Below are 17243 nucleotides of genomic sequence, written 5' to 3'. Positions count from 1 at the left end.
GGTGGCCTCATAGAATGAGTTTGGGAGTGTTCCTCCCTCTGCTATATTCTAGAAGAGTTTGAGGATAGGTGTTAGCTCTTCTCTAAATGTTTGATAGAATTCGCCTGTGGAGTCATCTGTTCCTGGGCTTTTGTTCATGGGAAGATTTTTAATCACAGTTTCAGTTTCAGTGCTTATGACTGGTCTGTTTATATTTTCTACTTCTTCCTGGTTCGGTCTCGGAAGGTTGTGCTTTTCTAAGAATTTGTCCATTTCTTCCAGGTTGTCCGTTTTATTGGCATAGAGTTACTTGTAGTAATCTCTCATGATCCTTTGTATTTCTTCAGTGTCAGTTGTTACTTCTTTTTCATTTCTAATTCTGTTGATTTGTCTTCCCCCTTCTTTTCTTGATGAGTCTGGCTAATGGTTTATCAATTTTATTTATCTTCTCAGAAAACCAGCTTTTAGTTTTATTGATCTTTGGTATCGTTTCCTTCATTTCTTTTTCATTTATTTCTGATGTGATCTTTATGATTTCTTTCCTTCTGCTAACTTTGGGGTTTTTTGTTCTTCTTTCTCTAATTGTTTTAGGTGTAAGGTTAGGTTGTTTACTTGAGATGTTTCTTGTTTCTTGATGTAGGATTGTATTGCTATAAACTTCCCTCTTAGAACTACTTTTGCTGCATCCCATAGGTTTTGGGTCATCGTGTTTTCATTGTCATTTGTTTCTAGGTATTTTTTGATTTCCTCTTTGATTTCTTCAGTGGCCTGTGCCAGTTGGAGCCAGGAGTTCCCGCTCCGAAATCAGAAAATCAGAATCTGGTTTCCCTCGGGACCTTTCACCACTGGGAGATCTCATAAGATGTACAAGGAAATGCATGGCGGCCAAAGTTGCTGGATAGTTTTCTTCCAGGGGATAGAGAGCCCGAAGCTCTGTGGCATGAGAGGGGAGTGTCAGCAAACCCACCTCTTTGCTAGACTTGAATTCCTTTGCTCAAGTGCAGAAAAGCCATGCAGTGAAGAACTCCGTCTGAGTGTCTGTCTGTCTCCCCTCTGCCTTTCTCTGTGTGTGTGTGTGTGTGTGTGTGTCTGTCTGTCTGTGTGCATTCTTGTTTCTGTATATATCTGCTCCTTCCCTCTGTGGCCCACACTCCTGGGATCCCTGTCCCCTCTGGATACTTAAACTCTCAGAGAAATTCTCCCTTGCCTGGCAGCAAAAGACCTCTCCTCCTCTGTGATTGGCACCCACGGGTTCTCGGACTTTGTGTGACCACATGTTTACATAGTGCTTTTCAAACGCTTGAGTGGCAGGCAAAAATTGCCTTTCTGCTAGCCAACATAAGGTGACAAGCGTCCCTCCGGGAACGGACATTGACACATGGCACAAGACGAAGTTGACTCGGCCATCCGTCTTTTGAGAAAGCAAGAGAGGGACGACACTCTTTGGTGGCACTGGGGAACGCCAGAAACTTTATTTGGACACATGCCCACACAAGGAGGTGCTGAGGACCACACCCAGTCAAGGGCCACCACGCGCACACGCATGCCTTCACCACTGCCAACCCGAGGATGTGAAGTTTGCCTACCCTAAGGATGCCCTTTGCAAGTGGTTCTGCTCTTGTCCACCTTCCAAATGAGATCACATCCCAGCCCAGCCCTTCACCCCAGTCTTGTGGGACAGGGGAGCAGTGGTAGAATCAAGCTAAGCCATCACGGCCATAATCCTGAGCCACAAGAGTTGTCAGAAAGTTAAAGAGTGATGTCTTAAACCAGCAAAATCAGCTGAGGTGGTCGGTTATGCCTCGGTGTGGGTCGGTCTGCCAAACCTTACGAAAAAAAGGCCAGGTGTTTCTCAAGGGCCTACACAGGGGTGGGGGGAAAGGTTGCCCGTGCACTGGAGAAGGAAAAAAAGGTGGCTGTAGCTGGGATGGGAGTGGGGCTAGGGGGGTGGCGGGGGTAGGTCTTTCCTCATCTGGGCCTGGGTATCAGGCCCTTTATGATTCTCATGTACTTTGCATCCTCCCTGTCCTTCCACAGGTGCTTTCTTCCTCCCTCTAGTCTCAGCCCCTGGTCGAGGGTGCTGGCATGTGATGCCACTTACACTTTGCTCCACGGGTGGTATCTCTGGGCTGGATTCCCTGACTTGGGGGCTTCAACTGGCCCACGGTTTACATACGTTCTATCAGCTCTTTAAGCTTTTCCACGTCTGCGCGTCCATCCCAACGTGCATGCGTGCATGACAGTAGTCGTGCCTATCCCTGAGCATGCACGTGCACACACGTGCCCACACACACACACACACACACAGGCATGGGCACGTACCTGTGCAGAACTCTACATGTACGTGTTTCCACGAGAAAGGATTTTGGTCAGTGCCCCCTTGTTTACTGTCCCAGTTGTTTTCTGTCCCCCAGCTCCCCTCTGTGGATCAAGCCCACGTGCACATTTAGCTCCACAGGTTGTTCTTGGAACGATACAAACACCTGGGATTGCCCTGCCTACGTACGGGACGGTGTGGTTGAAAGTGGGCGCAGTGGGAGGCTGAGTCACGTGCACCTGGGTTCTGTTTCCTCCCGGTTGCCTTCAACAGGTTGACCGTGGGGAGCACGCAGGCTCGATTCCATTCCCCGTGCCCCTGTGTGTGGCACCATACAGGAAGACAAGGTGCCAGGGGCCCAGCCGACTTGGGACACGCTTTCCTCTTCCTGCAGCTCTCAGGTTCGTTCGCGTGTCCCCGCACCATCTGCTTAGAGAGGTGCTCCTGGGCTCCCTTTGCTCTGTAGGTGTTTGCCCTGAGCTGGTTTCTCTTTCCCCCTCAGGCAGCTGTGGGAGGCCACTGGGAACCAGGTCGTGGCTACGTGTGTGCTACAATGTCCTGAAGAAAGTGCGGATGGATCCAGCACTTGGGTGAAGCAATTAGGCTCTGAAGGTGAGGCTGAAAAGAGGAGGTGGGCTCTCTTCCCATCTGCCCTACTGTTTACTACTAAACACGCACAGAGCCCCCACCCTGATGGCCACCGTGGGAATCATGCCTGCCCCGGGGGCCACCGTCAACCCATCCCTGGTGCAGAAAGCAGCACCCTCTTCAGTCGCCGGGAGGCCCTCTGACCACTCGGGGCCTCACTGACTTCCTCAAGGACAAGGCTACCTTTCCGTTCCTCTCGGTAGCTCTGTGTTGGCCGAGCCTACCGCTCAGCTGTCCCCAGCAGCTTACACACCGCACGGTCCGCAGACGCCCTGGTAACGGGTTGGCCAGGTGACACCAAAGAGCCTGACTGACAGGCCAGGGGCCCTGTCAGGGTCACCTGGGGAAGACCTGCTTCAGGTTCTGTGTGATACACAGAGAGAGAATGTGCCCCCAGCGGCACCGGGCAGAGACGTGCCAGGAGAGAAGGGCATAGGGACCGGAGGATGTGATCGCTTTAGACAGGCAGTGAGGCGGCATATCGCACAGAGGGGCTCCCAGCCGCAGTCAGAGAAAGAGACACGAGCTCACGCGCGGAAAGGGCAGAGCCCCCAACACGGGCAGGACTGAGCTTAGAAGCTGCCTCGCAAGGGACAAGGACACCAAGACCCTGGCCAACTTCAACACATAAACTGTCTTCGCAGAGACTGAGCCTGCGTGCTCCCTCCTGAGGGGATGAGGGAGATCCCCGCTGGACAAGAAGTCATGCGTCTCAGGGCCCCGATGCCCCAATATGCCAAGGGACGATGCGGGTGAGGGACAGCATGGAGGACGTGGGCCCTCCACCTGGAACAACACCTACAGGGGAAGCCCCACATGCTGCGCCTCAGCGGGGCTGACAGGTTTCCACCCTCAAAGCCGAAGCTTTGTACCCCAGGGTGTATCTCAGTGAGGCTCATCCACTGGGGTGGACCACGAGGCCCCGGCGGCGGGCACCCGGGGCCACAGCGGGCAGTGTAAGCCTTCCTTCCCCACCGGAGGATGGCCTGACCATTTCCGCCACATCATGCCCGGGCAGGCGGGCCACGCCTGAACCCAGCCATGGCGCCTTACGCGTGGGTGGCCCAGGTCAAGCTGTGCGAGGACGCTGTCCAACCTTCCCTCTAGCCTTTTCATCCTTGCCAGGCCCCTCCCAGCAGCGCCGACCAGGGCAAGAGGGCTCCAGGGACTTGGGCCCAGCTGAGGGTCGGAGGCCCCCCGCTGCCCTGTGTCCCTCATTCAGCCGCAGGGCCGCTGCACGTAGTTTCCCTTTGCCTCCACGGTAGGGAACCCTAGGCACCGGAGTGTGGGAGCCACGAGAGAGGCTTCCTTCCAGCTTAAGGATCAGGGAGCTGAGGAGGGACAGAGTTCCTGTCTGTCTGTGAGTCTGTCTGTCTGTCTCTCTGCCTGCGGGGACAGCAGCCGGAGCGGGGCAGGACTTTCTCTCTAGGCCACGGCTGTGTGCCACCCTGGAAGTGTACACCATGGCCCTCAGGGCTTCAGATCCCCAAGGCTGATGCACGGCAGGTCGCAGCCAGTGCAGCTGGGAGGCGAGGACGAGGATTCCTGAAGCTGCCCTGGTGCTGCAACCCTCCTCGGCCTTGAAACAGCTGCGGGGGCAGTGGGCACCCACGTGTTCTCAGGAGTCCAAACAGGCAAAGGAAGCTCAGCGTGGTACCTCAGGGACAGAGGTGCTCCCCTCGGAACCAAAGTGCAGGCAACGGGGAGGGAGCACGGGGGCCCACGCTCCACTCTCCGAAGCCCAGCCGCCGCAGAGTCGGTCCCGGACCTTGTGCATTGGGCCAGAGGTGTGCCTGGAAAGCAGCTGTCCGCTCAGGAAGGAGCACTCCCAGTGCCCGCCAACCCTTCCCCTCAGCTTCCCCGGGCCACCCCCCATGCCCCACCCCGAAACGGATCCCTGGGCCTCCCGGCCCGAGATCTGTCTGCTCCAGGGCTTTCTCTTTCCCGAGGCCTGGCGCACAGTAAGCTGAGGGGAGCCTGCCACGTAGCGGGGTCCAGGCCTGCCGAAGGGATGTGCGGACAGAGGCTCCCAGAGCACGAGAACTGCTCACCGGACTGTTTGCTGAAGAGAAGCGTGCTCCTCTTGGGCACTAGTTCCGCTAAGCGTCCCGCCCGCTCCGCTCCCTAGGGCAGGCTCGGGTAGAGGTTTTTAGCCTCTGTGTAGCAGAGACTGAGTAACAGTTCTGCGCTGCCCCTCGGACCGCCGGGGCGGGAAGCAAGGCAGGCGGCCCACCTGCGGTTTGGGAAGGCAGGTGGGTGCCCTTCAGCCCCTTCCCCTCAGCCCTCACCTGTGCCCCTCTGCCTGTTGCATGCAAGGATGAGACCCCAAGAAAAGGAAGGGATTCATGGGCGGCCTTTCGCTCACGAGGGAACGGGGCTTCTCTCTGGCGGTTCCTCTCTTGCCCAGTCAGCAGAGCCTGGAAGCCAGCGAGCCGTCTGCTGCGCCCGCAGGCATCACTCTCTGTCACTGTCCCAGGGTCCCTGCATGCAAACAGCCCGGCCCCCTTCCTTGCCTGCTCGCTCGCTGGCTCACTCGCACGCACACACTCACCCGCGCCGCCACCGGGGCACACACCTACACGTCACACCGGCGTCTGCCTCACACGTCCTTGGAACGCTGCCCCGCGGGGTGGGCTGCCAGTGCCCGCCAGGATCCCACGCTCCCGCCCCGTGTGCTCGACGGTCAGCCTGAGCTTAAGGAGTCACCTGCCTCGCGTCGTGCCAGTGGGCGCCAGACGTCCTGGATGGAGGCTGCTGGCTCAGGCACGGACCCTAAGCGGCACCAGGCCATTAGGCCCCTGCAGGCCAGGGCCCTTCCCTGTCTCCTTGACCTGCCTGCGGAGCAAGTCTCCAGTTCTGCAGGCTCTCTTTCTTTGCCTCCTCCTCCTTCCAGTCCCTGCCCTGTGAGGAAGGCCCTGGGCCTCTCCGGAATCCCACGTCGTCCTGCCCTCCCCACGTCCTCCACTTCCACAGGCCCGCCATCTCGCCCACAGACAGGGAGGTCCGCAGGCACGGGCTAAGAAGCCTTGCACCACTTGATTCACTCGTGAATACTCCACGAACCCCCGTACCTATACACACACACCGAGACAGGAGCACTTGTGAGCGTGTTTATGTCTGTCTGGGCGTCATTCCCGGCACGTGGGGCCCCGCTCTCTGGAACCTTCACTGGCCATCCTTTCCTCGTTTCTCCCCTGGGCACCCGAACCGCGTAGGCAGACACCTCCACCCGTCTCCCACACCTGTAGACGCCTCCTGATGCTGGTGCTCTCTGGCCACCCTCTGAGGCTCCCCCCCCCCGCGCCTTCATCTCTGGGTCTGGAGTGCGCCCGACACACAGACACGTGCACACACAGGAGCCCAGGGACGGGAACACAAACAGGGAGCACGAGGCGTTTCAGCGGGGGACTCTGGATGTGTCCAGCGATATGAGACATGGCGTTGGTGGGCGGTAGGCCCGGCCCTTTTGTGGTCCCTTGCCATTTCCTGCCCCAGGTCCTCAATATTGTCCCCAGCTATCCTTGTGCCGTTTCCGCCTCTGCGTGTAGGTCGCCCGAGGGCATCGCTCAGGACGGGTTTAAAGGAGCATCTGATTTGGGGGCTCTGGCTCACTCAGGCCGGGAGGGAGGGAGGGGTACAAAATGCGGGGCGAGCCTGCGGCGGCAGAGGCCGGCATAACGTTGCACAAGCCTGAGGCGCGCCGTTCATTCTCCCGGGGAAGTTGTCCCTGGATCCCGGGACCCTGGCAGTGGCGGGCTGCACAGGCTCCCGGGAGGGGAGGTGTGGATAGTGACCTGTGCTTTCACACAGGCTTCTTGGTGGCTACAGAAGCATTTCATGCCCGTCTCTGGTGTATGCACTGATAGCCGCGGCTTGCGCCCGTCTCTGGAGCTTGTTTAGGCGGCGCTCTTAATCCCCCTCTCCTCGCGCACCAGGAAACAAAGAGGCAAGAAAAAGTCTCTTGTCTCTTCGGCAGCTCCCGACCTTTTCCCGCACTCCTTCCCGGCCAGCCGTGGCGCACTAGCCCCCTTCAGGCTGTGTTCACGCCGCCAACCCCAGTCCTCTCCCTGCGTTCCGACTGAAGCCCGAGCCTCAGCTCCCAGCCCCGCCCGCCCCGGCGGGCGAGCAGACAAGCCTCCGGGCTGGTGAGTGCCGGTCGGCACCGATCCTCTGTGCGGGAATCTCCCCGCTTTGCCCTCCGCACCCCTGTTGCTGCGCTCTCCTCCGTGGCTCCGAAGCTGCCCCCCTCCGCCACCTGCAGTCTCCGCCCGCGAAGGGGCTTCTAGTGTGTGGAAACCTTTCCTCCCTCACGGCTCCCTCCCAGAGGTGCAGGTCCCGTCCCTATTCTTTTGTCTGTGCTTATTCTTTTTTTTTTTTTCCCTACCCAGGTACGTGGGGAGTTTCTTGCCTTTTGGGAGGTCTGAGGTCTTCTGCCAGCGTTCAGTAGGTGTTCTGTAGGAGTTGTTCCACATGTAGATGTGTTTCTGATGTATTTGTGGGGAGGAAGGTGATCTCCACATCTTACTCTTCCATCGTCTTGAAGGTCCCCCAGCATGAATATTCCTGAATATCAATGTTAGGTGTGTCAATATAGGATATACTGCCTAGTTAGGTAGCAATGTCACTACCATTGAAAGAGCCCAGGCAGAAGACAGACTTACTGCCAGGATAATTCAGAGGATATTCCCATCTTGAGTGAAGTTAGGTGATCATAAGAGTCACATATATAACACTAAGAACCTAGGATGATTATGCTTTAATATATTCTTGAGAGTTATTAGCCAAGGGAACAAAAGAAACCTTTCTGTGCTATTATGATAGCCATTAATTCTGTTTGCCATATATGTTGAGTTTTTCTTCTAAGCACGTGGTAGAATTGTGATTGTGTAGGCTGCATGACTAGTTCTGTCTGATGAGTGTGAAGAAAGGTGACTGTGTCAGTTCCTCAGTGGATCATTCAGTTAATAATTCAATACCTTTACAGAGTCCTTTCTTCCCTCTGGCACAGTGACAAGCAATGTTACAAGATAATGGCTGTTCTTGACAACTTGGCAGAATGAGTAATTGTAATAACAGAGCCCCCCTGTGGAACAGTGATGGATGTATTATCTGAGTAAGAAATAAACTTATTTTAAGTCACTGGAATTTGAGGGTTGTTTGTTAGTGCAGCATAACCTCACCTATTTCGATGGATATGACCATATTGAATTCCAAATATCATTACTGACTTGCACAAGCTTGGGTCTAACATATAGGAGATGAGTTAGCAGACCCTAAGAAGAATTGAAATAATGAACATTTTTTATACATCTTGTACAAATAACATTTTTCACTCTCTGTTTTCCAACTCTGTAGTTCCCTACCTCATGACCCACAGCTCCAGCCCCAGATGAAAGATGGAAGTGCAGGAATTGGTGCAGCCGCTATGGGAAACAGTGTGGAAGTTCCTCAAAAAATAGAGCTACCATATAATCCAGCAATCCCACTTCTGGGTATATATCCAAAGGAATTGAGATCAGGGTCTCCTAGAGATATCTGTACTCCCAAGAGATAAGATTACTTAGAATTTTTTGACTTGTTAAAGTCAAATCAAATTAGAGGGAAATGTACACTGACTCTACAAATGCTGTCATTGTCTGTGACTGCCAACTTTCTCCTTTAGTTCTTGCCTTGCCAGATAACACTACTTTTTGTGTCCCAAATTATATGTTTTTCTTGTCTACCTGAAAGTTCTTTGAGGGTAAACCCATTTACTATCAACTCTGTCATTAGATTGCTTTATTACTTTGAAAATATCTCATATTTTTCTTGCTTGGTCTGGATTTCCTGATTTGTAAAAAAACGGGGAGGGGGACTGGACTAGGTGATATTCTCAACCACTTGTTAAGAATGATTCAGCTGTATTTTTCCCCAGTAGTTAGGAGAGTGCTGCTACTTTTGAGGAGCAAATTTTTAAAGGAAGCAATCATTCTTTTATAAAATAAAGGTACTGAAAAGAAAACCAAAGGAAGTAGTTAAGAGCTAAATATCCTTGAGGATCTGTAGATGAGGCCTGATGATAGGCTCAGAAGAAAATTAAGTGCTGTAGGATTATATTTACTTCTCAGGAAACAGCAGAAATCATTTTGCATATACCAAATGCCAGCTAACAACTGTTATTAATGAGGCCTTAGCTGTTAAGTTTTCATATTTCTTTGTAAAGGAAAGGTTACGGCTTAATAAGGTACCATGCCTATGGAATTAACTAACAGAAGATATCAGCTCTACTATTATCAAAGTGTATAGAAATGCCTCACAATATACCAGAAGAGCAAGAACCACCTCCAGAGATTTTAACTGCTTGGTGCCAGTACCTCTTGCTTCTTTTATTTTATCTTCATGGAGAGACCTCGCAGAGTGCTATGTAGAATAAGCAAGTAGCAGGTTGCCCAAAGAAGATCTTTTTCTAAACTCAAGTGGCTCAGGCATTTAAAAAAAAAAAAAATGGATGCAAATATTAGCTACCCCAATTACCAGCTGTATAAACTCGAACAAGAAAATTTAATTTCACTGAGCTTTAATATCCTTATTTGTAAAATGAAAATGACATTAACCTACCACACTCGTGAAATTTTTATGTATATGTATACTGAAGGGGAGCAGAATTTGCCACTCCAAAATACGTCTTTTTGGCATAAGGATTATTTTAGGCTTATTATTTTTAAGAAACAGCAGACGTAGGAAAAGCTCTAAAAACTGAGTAGAAGTTACCCTTTTGTAAGAGAGATTTACATTTATAAGGGAAATCTCCATTTGTAAGGGTGTGTCCCTCTCTATACCAGGAAGAGAAGGGTGACTCTGAAATTCTAGAAACTCTTATCAGTGGAGAAGGCAGTGACCTAAATCTGCATAACAACCTTACCCTTGTTCACTATGTTTTGCCTGATAACCTCCCATAACTGGCTCCCCTACCCCCCAACTTCTTCTTTTGTCTTTAACTGGAGGTAGTATTTAAGGTGGTGACTTGGGCCCTTTCAGGGAGTTACTCAGTTTTCCTGGGTCTCTCCCATGTATACAGGAGAGATACATGTTATTAAGCTTCTGTTTGTTTTTCTGCTGTTAACCTATCTTTTATTACAGGGGGTGTCTCAGCCAAGAACCTAGAAGGGTAGAGGGAAATTATTTTTCATATATATCACCTAACATGATGGATATAGCAAATAACATGCCCTGATCCATATCTCCATATCACCTCATCCACTTGTGAATTTTTTTGCAGCTGCTGGCTCTCTTTACTTTTCTACCGCAATGATAGCTGAGGGTGAGGGAAATCTAGAATGAATAGCAGAGAAGGGGGAGAAGATGAATACCAGTTGCAGCCCCAAAATCAACTACTCTGACAGTGATTATAGTTTGTTCTCTACACTCTTGCTTCTCAGTTTCCCCTAAGGAAGAAAGAACCACAGAAACCATGGAGAATGCTCCCAAAACTTGCTTGGAGAAGTGCATCTGTTTGGTGCAAAGGGTGGACTGGTTGGGGGGTTGGTGTTATGAAAATGTGCCACTCAGATCTTATGCTTCAGGGAGAATGATAGATTGATGGCTTCAGCCATTGCCCTTCTGGACCTACCACTGCACACCTGCCAAAGTCCTACTGCCCATGGGCTTCACCCATGGCTGAGCATGGTGGAGGTACTAAGGCAGACCCATTATGGTGGGACACAGAGCTCGTACAGTGGGAGACTTTGGTTTGAGGTCCCTCCATGGAGCTGGCCAAATCACCCTTGTACTTGGTAGAAATCTAAGCCTCTTTCTACCCTCTTTCAAGCCTCCTTCGCTCTCTCCTTCCAGAGGTGTCAGATCAGAATCATAGTTTAAAGGCTCTCCTCACCTCCTCCTCCCTCACCAAATAATCCTTTTACATATCTAATTTTGTCTTAGGACTTGGTTCTCAGTACACCAAACTAATGTGTCAGGGAAGATTGTAAATATAGGAACATGAACAACCTCAAGGGCAGCTTTTAAAAAAATGGGGTTGAAGTAAGAAGAACAAGACTCTTATCTTCCCATATTTTGGAGGGACAGTTTTGAAATATATACATCAGTGGTGCCCCAAGTGTGATCCACAGACACATAGGGTTCTCCATGAAACTTTCAGAGGGTCTGTGAGGTAAAAAAAAAACTATTTTTTTGTACTGTGTTGACATTTGTACTAATGGTCTAAAGTCAATAGTGGGTAAACTGCTGGTGCCTTAGCACAAATCAAGGAAGTGGCATCAAATTGTACAAGTGGTCACTGTATATTTCACCGCTATGCACTATCAGTTAAAAAACATCCCGTTTCACTTAGGAAAGTTCTTGATTAAACAGTAACGATATTAATTTAATTAATCCTCTACCTGTTCTTCTACGCTTTTAGATTCGTCTGGCTGGTCTAAGAATTAAATTGACATGAGACAGATTAACAGGAGAAAAATCAAACAATATTTAATAACATGTAAACATGGGAGAGACGCAGGAGAACTGAGTAACTTGCCAAAATGGCCGAAACCTTCACCTTAAAAATCATCTTCACCTAAAGACAGTAGAGGATGTTGAGGGTAGGTACTGGGACCTCAAAGGGGAGGAAGGCAATTGACAGGGAGATGGAAAAGCAAATGTTTGGTAAGCAAATGTTGGCTGGGCCAGGCAGAGACAATGGGACACAGGGTGGACTCTGATCTCTAGGCCCTGTTTCCCCACCGCGTAGCCCATATTCTTTGCAGATATCTCTGGAGATAGCTCTATTCTGGAACAGACCCTTTATCTAAATTCTTTAGGCAGCTCAGGGGGCGGTAAAAAGAAAGACTTCCTGAGTCTTCTGTTTCATAAAAATAATCAGCCTAAATTAATCCTCATGCCCAAGAGACATATTTTGGGGTGGCAAATCTTGCTCCCCTACACACCCTTGAACAAATGTGTTTTTAATATGCTGCGTGACAAAATGGGAAGTACACATAAAGCACTTCTGAAAGCACATACTGAAGTCAGATTGTTGTCTTCAACTAGCTACTATATTTCATGGAACACTGTTTTTTACATGAAAGAACGACTGAGAGAAAAAAACTGTGATTATTCAGACTTGGTTATTTTGCAGACACATCTTCAAAAATAAATGAAATGAGCCTGTACTTCAAAGAAAACAGATGACGGTAGTTCTTCCAATGATAGTATTTGACAATTCAAATGAAAATTAGACTTTTGGAAATTTTGTATCGACCACCATGAGTTTCATAGCTTCCCAATACTGAAAGACTTTTCTGATGAGATAGGTGGTGATATTAAGAAATGTGAAGTAGTACTTTTCAAATGGCCATGCAGACATTACAGAGTCATCCATGTGAAAATTCATTCAGCATGCAAAGTGGTCCTTGATATGGTTTCAGATTTCGCACTGCAATTATCTTTAAGAAATTCTTCCTTTTCCAACTAGCTATTTAAGTAAGGCTGAATATTCTTCATATACTTCAACCGAAACAGCATATCATTACAGATTAAATGGAAACACAGATTTGAGAATCCTGTTGTCCTCTATTACATTAGATATTAAAGAGGTTTGTAAAAATGTAAAACAATGATACTTTTTGTGTTATATTTCATTTTGAAAAATATAGGGCTTTTTTGTGTAAAGTGAATTATATATGATAACAGGTAATGGGTAATGTTATATTTAAGTGAATTAATAGATAACTATTTTATAATTGTTTCTGTTTAATTTCTAATGTAGAGAACAGCAATTGAAAAAACTCTTAAACAAAAACTCTTTAGAGTCTTTAGGGCCTTTAATAATTATTAAAAATGCAAAGGGGTCCTAAGGCAAAAACGTTTGAAAATTTCTGATCTAGCATAATGCTTTTAATCATTGCATATTATTACAAAACATGAGGGCACTGTTGTTGTTTAACCATTTTCTCATTTGTGCACATTTAGTGTTTCTCTCATCTTTTGCACAATTGCAAACATTGTTTTTGTTCCTGTTGATGTCTCCTAAGTAGATCGTACTCTGACATGACTTTATACATTTTATGCCCCATCTAGGCATGTCTCTTTTAAGGATCCTTCGTTTCAAGCCCTACTCACCCTACAAGACTCAATTCCAGTGCCACCTGGATAGATATAACCCACACAAACAAAACCTTTTGGGCTCTCAAAGTTTTAAATGTACAAGGGTCCCTGAGACCTACTGTTTTGAGAACTGCTTTGCTACACAGTTCCTCCTAATGCCCCCTTTATTCTCTTTTTGTTTTCCCTGTCTCATTGTCCCCACTCACTGCCGTACTTCTGCTTCCTGGAATAAGCTACCAAAGTCTCATCTCACGCCTACTTTAGTGGAAATCCAGATCAAGATTGTACCTGACCCATAGTAGGTACTCACTAAATGATAGTCTATTATTAGCAGTGTTACTTCTTAGCTTTAAGATCAAGGGCAAGCTATATAGTTATTTTTAACTAGTCTGCCACATACCACTAAATCACCTAAATTGTGAACAAGATTTGATTGCTAAAATGAGTCACTCTAAAGTACTTCTGAGTGTTGCATCTGTGTGATTGGTGTGTTGCGTTTTAGGAGGACTCTGACCTCTGACCCCAGAAGAAGACTGGCTAGTATAACCACCAGAATATCACTGCTTCCGCCTCAGAGGTCTCCTGGGACTGCCTGAGGACAGAGGGTGAGATTCCCATGAGCTACCAAGATTCATTGTGTAACTGGTTTTGTATCTGTTTTTTCATTAATATAGGTTTGACAAAAATTGATCTACCTTGTTTTATTTTAACACAGTAACGTCTTACTTTTAGCAAGATCATGGGGTAGAGGAAGCATAGCCCTTACCTCCCTCTTACTGTGGGAAGCTAAGATACTTACCTAAAGAACATAATAATTGTGGACCAGCCAGATTGTCATAGGTCAATAGGTAGCACTGTATCTTCAAATCAAAATATTCAGGAGGTCAAGTGTAAGAGTATATCCTCTTGATGGCATAAACACCAAACAGACTTTTTTTCTACAGAGGAAAATGTAGCAAATATAGCTAGCTGGTTGAAAACTATAGAATAACACCAGAATTTCTCATTTATTTTCAATAATAGCAGTAATACTAAGTCTGAAAATCTCTCTTTTTCCTTAAAAAAACCCAGCTTTATTGAGATATAATTCGCATATCATACAATTCACCCATTTAAAGTGTACCATTCAGTGGGTTTGTTATATTACAACATTCGTTTTTCTTAAATTATGGTAAAAATATATAACATAAAATTTGACATTTTAACTATTTTAAAGTATATAATTCAGTGGCATTATTCACATTCATGATGTTGTGCAACCTGTAGCCCTTTATCCCCCTTTTTTAAAGTCCATGCTTATTTATTTTAAAATTGCTTTTTTAATTTAAAAAATAGTACAGATTCTTTTGTACTTCTGCATAAATGTTATCACGTTGTATATAATAAACTTTTTGATCCAAAACTAAATTGGCTTCCAAACAAAGCAAGGAATATTTTGAAAAAAATACTTTCAACAGGGAATTCCCTGACGGTCCAGTGGTTAGGACTCCATGCTTTACTGCCAAGGTTGTGAGTTCAGTCCCTGGTCAGGAAACTAAGATCCCGCAAGCTGTGTGGCCAAAAAAAAAAAAAAAAAGACTTTCAACAAATATTCCAAAATCTATCTCATAAAATTTAAAATAGCATCAGGGGCTTCCTTGGTGGTGCAGTAGTTGAGAGTCCGCCTGCCGATGCAGGGGACGCGGGTTCGTGCCCCGGTCCAGGAAGATCCCACATGCCGCGGAGCGACTAGGCCCGTGAGCCATGACCGCTGAGCCTGCGCGTCCGGAGCCTGTGCTCCGCAACGGGAGAGGCCACAACAGTGAGAGGCCCAAGTACTGCAAAAAAAAAAAAAAAAAATAGCATCAGAAACAGCCCCAAATAGATAACACCTTACCCTGTTCTGTGCTCCAATTTCCTTCTTCCTCTGTAAAATCAGGAGACAAGTTTAGATGAATCCTAAGATCCGTTTCAGCCCTTCCTTCTCTAAAACCAAGCCTCTGAACAAGCACCTATTATCTAGGGGATAGTGGAAGATGCTGGGAATACAAAGAAACTTAAGATTCTTTCTGTTCTTGAGAAGCAACTTAGTTAGAAGTTTAATACAAGTCAAATGCTAATACACAGAGCACAGAGTCCAAGGAGTAGTGAGGGATATCAGCAGAGAATATTACAGAATTTCACATTGGGGGTGGTCTCAGGGTTCAGGATTTTAGGAGAAGTCTCATTGAGGGTTCATGGTAGGCCTTGAATACATAAATGGCTTTAAATAGGAGGATGGAGAGACTTGGCAGCTTGTTGGAGCCAGTGATATTTGTAAGGGAACAGTAAGAGGCAGACTTGGAAGGAATCAGATCATGGGTGATTCAGAATACGAAGTTCAGGAATTTAGATTATATTCTTTTGGGCAAGGAGAAGTCAATACTAAGGACAATAAAAAACACTGACAAGTTGCTGTTCAACAATGAATGCAGGAGGTGATATTTGAACTAGGATAAGAAGTAAAGATTTGAAAGGTGAAGCATGGCATTTCAACCAAAGGAAATGCTGTGTATAAAAGCGCAAATGGTTAAAATGCACTACATATTTGGGGAATGGAGAGCAGTCCACTATGGCTGGATAAAGGAGAGCATCACATGCTATAGTGACAGAAAAAAATTGAAAAGATGGGGGCGGGGAGGTCAACTTAGGAGAGCTCAGAACAGCATGTCAAAGGATTTGGATGTTGTTTTGTGAGCAAAGGAATCTTTAAAGATTCTTAAAGAATAGGGTCACATGATCTGAACTGCTCTTTTGGAAACCAAATACCCAAACAACTCTAGCTACAATTTAAAGGATGGTTTGGAAGATAACAATAAGGGAGAATTCCATTGTGATTGCCCAGGTGAGAAATGATGAGGCACTGGCTAGAAGGAGTGGGGTAAGAAAGGAGTAGATACCAAAGAAGAAGCCAAGTTGAAAGCAGCAATATTTAACAATACAAGAGGAAAAGTTGATGCTGGAATAAAGCAACAATAGTAAAAATAGTGAAACAATGTTGTCAAACACAAGTTTGTGTGCCCGACACGCCATGAGGCCAAACCTAAAAGTTGGAGTTTAGAGCAGATGAAGATTTATTGCAAAGGCCAAGCAAGGAGAACAGGTGGCTCGTGCTCAAAAGACCCAAACTCCCCAATGGGTTTCAGAGAAGAAGTTTGTATAGACAAAATTTGGGAGGTGGGCTGCAGTGTGTGTAACCCTCCTCTGATTGGTTGGTGGTGAGGTAACAGGGTGATGTTCCAGGAATCTCAATCATCAGCCTTCTGGTTCCAACCAGTCTGGGGTCCGTGTGCTTGGGCTCAGCCTGAAGTTACCATCCTCCACTGGGTGTGGGCCCTAGTTCCTGTAGAAGAACTCAGAGATCATAATCAGATTGTTACGTACGTCCCCCCCAGGAGGAACCAGAACCCTGCCCCATCCCCACACTATTGTTTCTTTCTGCATTCCTTCACTCCTCTAATTACTGTTTGAATCTGTCCTTTGGAACTCAGAGAAGGTCTAGGAAGCTAAAACGTTTTTCCTACAAACGGGAAATTGGGACACAGAAAGGCCTTTATACTTGGGAGAGCCCCACGGGGTCCTGCAGAGTTTCAACAACAGTACTAATAGTAATAGATACAACTTACTGTGTGATACTTGCTGTGTGCCAGAAACTGTGCTAGGAACTTTACGTATATTATTTCATTTAATCCTTACAATTACACACTGACATTGGTCATTCCTATGTTTACTGATGAGGAAATTGAGACTCAGAGAGGCTAAGAAATTTACTTATGTTCACACAACAAGTATTGAAAAAATTCTCAAGTATTATGGTATTTCTTGGTTATTCTCCAGTCTTATTTATGCAGAAGCTCAGTAACTGGCCCATGTAGATTTAGGTGTTCCTTCCCCTGTGAACTTTCCATGTGCATACACAAATATTAATGTTTCTTTCCCTGTCTACTCTCTAAACATCTTGAGGGAAGGAATCATTATCTTTGTATCTTAATATTCCCAACATCTAATGCGTTTTCACATTGGACACTCAACAATAATTTTCTAAATTATTTTTAATTTTTTATTGTGGTAAAATGCACATAACATAAAATTTGCTATCTTAACTATTTTTAAGTGTACAGTTCAGTAGTGCTAACTAATATATTCACATTATCCTGCAACAGATTTCCAGAACTCTTTTCATCTTGCAAAACTAAAA

The 17243-nt window shown here is 47.0% G+C and overlaps 1 pseudogene across 1 annotated transcript in view; it reads left to right on the top strand.

Moving 5' to 3' along the window:
• The first annotated feature begins 6379 nt into the window (after positions 1-6379).
• Positions 6380-17243, top strand: part of LOC309796992 (heat shock-related 70 kDa protein 2-like) — a 112583-nt pseudogene continuing 101719 nt past the window's right edge. The window contains exon 1 of the transcript in view: positions 6380-6488. The product of the transcript in view is annotated as a heat shock-related 70 kDa protein 2-like (transcript). The remainder of the gene's footprint in view (positions 6489-17243) is intronic.

This window comes from Mesoplodon mirus (genome assembly GCF_964341445.2).
Source record: "Mesoplodon mirus genome assembly, chromosome: X".
NCBI classification, from domain to species: Eukaryota; Metazoa; Chordata; class Mammalia; order Artiodactyla; family Ziphiidae; genus Mesoplodon; species Mesoplodon mirus.
This window is presented reverse-complemented; position numbering and strand designations above follow the sequence as displayed.